We start from the raw sequence: 6,485 nt of genomic DNA, 5'->3' as shown, positions 1-6,485 counted from the left end.
ATACTGCATTGTACACTTAGAAATTTGTTAAGAGGACAGACCTCTTAAATTTTCTTATCCCAATAAAAAGGAAAGAAACTGACACAAGGTAAAGAAAAGTAATACCTACTTTAGGATAAGGTAAGACTCCTCTCCTTGAAAAGGAGGTGAAGGAGGACACACTGGTTTCTGGAAAAGCCAGTTTGAGCGCAGAGCTGGAGGGAGTGAGGGAGCCCAGCCGCCTGCAGCTGCCTCCCTTTAATACGCAGCATCCGGCCCCACCCCTCGGGTGTTTGCAGGCGGTGAGTTCTGCACATGAGCCTGGGACAGGGAGGGTCAGGGAGCGAGTGCTCGCGAGGCATGATGGGAAGCTTCGCAGCCCCTTTGCCCTTGCACCCTCTGTCCACGCCTCCCTACCTCCCGCACCTGTCGGTGAGCAGCAGCACCTGAGGACCAAGTCAGTAGATGGGAGCTCAAGTCCAACCATAAAGGGGCCTACTAGACCTCAGAAAGAGGCATTGAACATATTGATGAAGTACAAAATAAAATAGACTAACAAACAAGCCGGTGAGGAGATTTTGAAAGTAGAAGAGCAACATAACAAACTCTGCCAACCGTTTTGCTTTTGTTTTTGTTTTTAAGAGGTCAGAATTAATCACCCAAGTCCCAAATTTTGCTATAACTTTGTCAGCCATCCACAAGTGTCTGCACTGCTGGGGGAGGAGGCGCTGCATTATACGACAAGAGCTGAAGTGACAGAATTTGAAGGTACTAAATCAAGTTACAGAATAGATTTTTTTTTTTTTTCATTTTGATGAAAAGTCTTACTTCACAAATAAAGTTCCTTCCTTAAGAATTTCTTCTGGTTGAGCATGGTGACCCATCTTCAAAGTCCACTGAAATCAAATGGGAATCTGGGAAGGATATGATGACACGTCCAACACAGAATAAAACCAGCAGGAAAAGACAGCAAGAGGGACCAGAGAGCTTCTCTACCTGGTTTAGTGACAATTCTGATGCAGGTGCAGATGAGTTAGAAGTCATCAAAGATGATCCTTGGGCACATCTATTACAGCACCACTCCGTTCCTGGCGTGGATGATGAAGGGGAAGAAGATATGACCATAAGGAAGAAGGACCAGAAGTTACTGATGAAGACGGGGATGGCTATGGAAGTGAGTAAGATAAAGATGATGATGGGGGTGGGGGAGGGCAACATGAAGGAAATCCCTAATGGGGCACTGAGGGTTTCCTACCTTCCTTTTAAAATTATCTTCAGACCCAGGGAGCAAAGTGCAGTGTTTTCTTTCCACATCTTATGCTCAGTTGCTGTGTTTTCAAAGTCTCATGGTTCTCAACTAATTTGGGGGATAAATACTTTGAGCAGAATTGGGTAGGAAAAGAATCGCTACCTCTTCTCCAAATTCTTTTTTTATCCCTTCCTGTCTCAACAAACACGTCAACAAATCAGCACCACCATGCTCTGTGGGAGGGAAAAAAACAAAAACAAAAGCTCTGCTGGAAGCAGGAGGGTGCTAGGCCCTTGTGTAGTAGTGTATAGAAGTCTAGTGCTTTTCCTCCTTTCTCTGTATATTGGACTCCGAGATTACACCATGTCTCTATGTGAATATGGAAAGTTAGCTTTCACCAACATGTATCTGTTTACTTTCTCGTGTTCAAAAGGAAAAAAAGAAAACCTTAAAAATTGAGTTTAAAAAGAACAGCAAAGGGTGTGTTTGAGATGTTTGGGTGGGTCAAGTGGGCATTTTGACAATGGCGTCTTAGGCATGTTTAGTTGTGATGTTTAACTGACATCCTTGCAGTTTAAGATGACACTTTTAAACTAAAATTCTCTCCTAATGATGATTTGAGCCCTGCCACTCAATGAGAGACTCAACTGAACCTGTAGAACCTTATTCAGAATTGACATTCTCTATTGTAATTTTGTTCCTGTTTATTTTTAAATTTTCTTTTTGGTTAGCTGGAAAGGAAAGAGGATACTCAGTTTTAAAAGTAGACAAGTCGCTTTGTTACAATAAAACTAATAGTGTACACAAAGGATTTGATGCATTTCCTAAAAAAAAAAAAATACACTTAACATGACTTCCTCTGTTTGACTTGTATAACGTACTGTCAAACTTTGTCACCCTAATTCTATATTTTTGATACACACTTTGCAGGATGACCTTAGGTTGCTGTGGATTGAGTAAAGGAATTTGAATCAATGTATCAATGTCTCCATAGCTGGGAAGCATTATAGACACATTGCACCACCAGTTTCTAAAAATTTTCATATTATTTGGGATTCCAGATTGCTCAAAATTCAATTCTGAGTATGTATGTTGTATCCTTGATTTATATCTCAAATTGGCATTTTAAGAAATGGACCTTTGTTGATCTAGATACAATAACAATAATAATGGCTCCTACCACCATCAGACAGATCTGGTCATCTAATGCCAAATAACACGTGGGGCAATTGCTGGCATGTCTTCATCGGCATTATAAAATGTAGCCGAGAAGATAGACATTCAGAGTAAGAAGTCGGTGTTGGTGGTAAGAAACTCAAGTTAGGAGTACGTTTGTCTCTATCAGCAATTTGGCATACAGCTCTCAAATGAGACCCATCTTTGTGAATCTGGGGGAGATGATGGGCTCTGCTCTTTGCCACAAGTCATCGTGCATAGAATAACATTTTGAGAAGCTACCTAAATGTCTAAGCTTTTTCATGCTGTAAAATACAGTAGCTAATATTAAGTGCCACTTAACTGTTTCACAAGTGACTTAATGGACAGTCTGGTCAAATTCAAAGCTCGTCAATGTGTAAAACTTTATAAATGAAACTATTCCATCAATAAGCAATAAACAAAAATCTGTCTAGATACATAATGGGTAATGTCTGCACAGGTCTCTGTGTAGTACATACATCACTATATACTGGTCAGCAATCTTGCTCTAATAAAGGAACAGAATCTTTTTTTTAAAAAAAAAGATGACATGAAATTTCTTGGTAAATTGACAGAGTACAAAGCTGTCACTGTCTACCTTAGGATCCTCTCCCATCTCATGCCTTGACCAGTAGCCCTAAATAGGGGTAATTTGTTGCATAAGCCATTTGGGAACGTGTTGATCCTCAAAAGAGAAAACTAGGACTATACCACAAACTTCAAGCCATAGCTATCCTGTATAGGTTTGGCATGAAACTAGATTCGGAGACGGCTGATTAAAAGAGTTTGGATATAGCATCAGACTGGTGAGTGTTATCCTAAATTTTATGATATAATTCCCTGGAATGGACCTCAGCAGTTGGTCACACTAACTGGTATAATGCCTCCTAGAACCATGGAAAAGTGATAGCCCATACTGCATAAACATGAGAGGCTTGATTTCCCTCATAAATGGTCAAGGAAGAGCCATTCTGGATTGGATGTATTACTTGCAGTCACATGACCCACCAAATGATAATGCTCCACAGGAATACCAAAATCCTGAGCAATTCGGTGGTAAGAGAGTCACTCTTTCTCATACCAGAACTGAAACGAGGAGAGGCTGTTACAGAACTTGTTCACTAGAAACAAGCCAATAGAGACCAGGCAGTGGTGCTTCACCCCCGGAAGAGAAGTGATTGTAGCCATAATGATGACTGGCAACGTTCCAGCGGCAGCCAAGGGTTATAGATACGGTTAACAAAACACAACCTTTGCAGGGAAAACCCAGGCAGGTAGCCAAAATGTTATTGTTCAATGTGCCAAGCAGAAATCAAGTGTGGAATATCAAGGGGCTTAAAGCAGTTGGTCATTTAAAAGTCATGACCCTTTTCCCAGTTTCTAGAGCTAAGCCAGTTATCAGACTTAGAACCCATTGACTGTAGAGGCAGTGAGGTACCCAGTAGAAAAGACCATGTAAAACCATAGTTAATATACATGGAATAGATACCCTAGTCCTTAAGTGGAGACCTTAGAGTATTTCCTTTGGTAACTGTGGACTGGGGAGGAGTAGATTCCCAGACAGATTCAGAGACGTTAGAAGTGGGTCTGTGTTTACACTAATACCTGGAGACCTAAAGCGTCATCATTTCATAATGACACTTCCCTATGAAAAATGGGGTATATTGGAACATATGTGGACAGAAAGGAGGTAATAAATGGATCCTAGCTAAGAGCTGTCTTACAGATATGACAGTGGAGAGAGCTGGTTGCCATTTAATCACAGTGTTTCTTTCTTCTACATAGGAAGAATTATCATGGTAGGAAATTCTAGGGGAAATCTTCAGAAACTACTCTTCCCTGCACAAGAAAGTAATTAAAAAAAAATACTGCATCCCAGGTGCCATTTTTTTTTATTAGTTTCAGGTGTACAAAACATTGTACTAGTTAGACATTTATACCCCTCACAAATTGATAACTCCCCCTCCCCCAATCTACTACCCCTCCGACATTACACACAGCCCTTACATTTGCACTGTTCCAGGTGACTTTGAAAATACAAATGCCACCCTCAATAATTTAGAAGAGATAAGAATAATGATTCTCATCATATCTGTTTCAATTCTCCAGTCTGACTCCTGTAGAAATAGGACGATGCTAGAGGATCACTGTAGACTTCAGCAAACTCAGCCTAATGGTAGCCCAAATCTCAAATACCTTTGCTAAAAATTAGTATAGCCTCAGTTATGGGATATGTGACCATTGTTTGTAAAGTGTGTTCTTTTTTTATCTTTGTGACAAAAGATAATCAAAACTAGTTCACATTCATATGGAATAAACAAAAAAATACAGTCACCATTTTTTTCCCAGTGCTTTATTAAGTCTTCCATTTGTCTTTAGTCAGAAGAAGTATGAACTGTCTGAATTCCACAAACCATCACTGATACACAAATGAAGTGGTACGTCTGAAGTGTATTGCGATTAGTGCCAGAGTACACAAGTCAGACACATGTGGGGGAAGCCTGGATGCTCGTGATACCCATCACCGTGTCTTTTATTATCTCAAGTCTATGGGAATCCATTAGGACCAGATGAACAAGGACAATCTTAATTTGGTTTATTGATGGTTTGTCTTGGTATGAGGGTGCACGTCAAAACAGTAACGGCCACAATATACTACCATAACTGTTAGCCTTGAGAAATGGTGACAAGGTGAAATCTTTCCAATGGTCATAATTTCAGAATGTGAACCTGGCCATCCACTTTGCATGGACAGATAGTGGCCCATGGAGAGAATAAAAATAGATTCATGGGTAGTAGTGAATAGCTGGGAAATAGTCATACAGGATTCAGAAAGGAAAAAAATATTGCAATATTGAGAAAACAGGCTTGCCTATAGGCATATGATGCATGAATATGTCATATATTTTGTTCAACTAGAATGTATACACCTCTGAAAAAGGACCAATCCACCAAGAAGCAAACATGACCCAGCAAGGGGGCCTTCCAAAGCCTTTGTGATTGGCTACTCACAGCCTGGCATAATGAGCACATGAATGAAATGGCTCCCGTGGCAGACAGAGGGTGGTGCCAGGGTCCACCAGCATTGGCTTATATGACCAGTGCTTGTTTTGCTACTGCTACAGCCAGAAACAGAAAACAGTGGCAGGCCATGGCAGCGTCCCTTAAGGAAACCAACAGCGGCTCGGTGATAAAGGACCAGTGGTTTGTTCTCAAGGAATAGATATGTGTATGTGTCTGGGTGTTTGTATAATATATCTTTACTACCTGCACAGCCTCAATACTTCCAAGTATGTACTTGACCTATAGGCATCCGATTATACTTAAACTTGCACGAGTGCAGGGGAACTACTTCACACAAAAAAAATTAAAAAAATAAAGCAGAGGAAGGGGCTGATGATGGTGATCTTACACTTCCAGGTTTGATAGCTGTTCCAAGAGGAGTCCCTTTTACTCCAACAAACACACACCCTGATCATCTGAAAGGATAATTGTGACTAAGAATGGCTACGAAACGGTCACAGGAACAAGTGCGGAGTGATCTCGAATATAATCCAGTTGCTACATGGACATCTGGTGAGTGAAGGAGTTATTCGGCGAACGTGAGCCTTTTCTAGCAATGTGATTCTCATCCCTCAGTAGACCTTTTGTTTTTATAGATGAGGGTAGGACATTCATTTCATCATCAGCAACAACGTATCGCATGCCTACTATGAATTGGGTAATGTGATAATTTCTGAAGAAAAAAGACATGAGCCCAGATCTGTAATTTCTCAGAAAACTAGCGGGCTCAGATATCCATCTGCCAATAACTGTAGCACATAACCTTACTGTCCTATGTACTGTTCAATGACCTGCTCACGTGCTTCCTTTAAGAGAGTGTCTTATGTAAAGTTCTATTCCCCTGGGTGTTAATCTGTCACTGGAAACAGTTTCAGCCATAATTTTCTCGCTCCTGATCATGACTCACCCACATGACCCAGCGAAACAAATTACAGTGTTCTTATTTTATTGATTTGACCTTGAGCCTTTGTAGATCTTACTTCTCTAATTAGTTTGT

At 40.6% G+C, this 6,485-nt stretch overlaps 1 pseudogene; it reads left to right on the top strand.

The window, feature by feature from the left end:
- Window positions 1-339: 339 nt before the first annotated feature.
- On the top strand, window positions 340-5,648 carry LOC117021637 (protein SET-like; annotated as a pseudogene).
- Window positions 5,649-6,485: the final 837 nt, after the last annotated feature.

Source organism: Rhinolophus ferrumequinum, chromosome 4, assembly GCF_004115265.2.
Source record: "Rhinolophus ferrumequinum isolate MPI-CBG mRhiFer1 chromosome 4, mRhiFer1_v1.p, whole genome shotgun sequence".
Taxonomy (NCBI): Eukaryota; Metazoa; Chordata; class Mammalia; order Chiroptera; family Rhinolophidae; genus Rhinolophus; species Rhinolophus ferrumequinum.
Note: the sequence above shows the minus strand (reverse complement) of the source record. Positions and strands in the feature narration are given on the sequence as shown.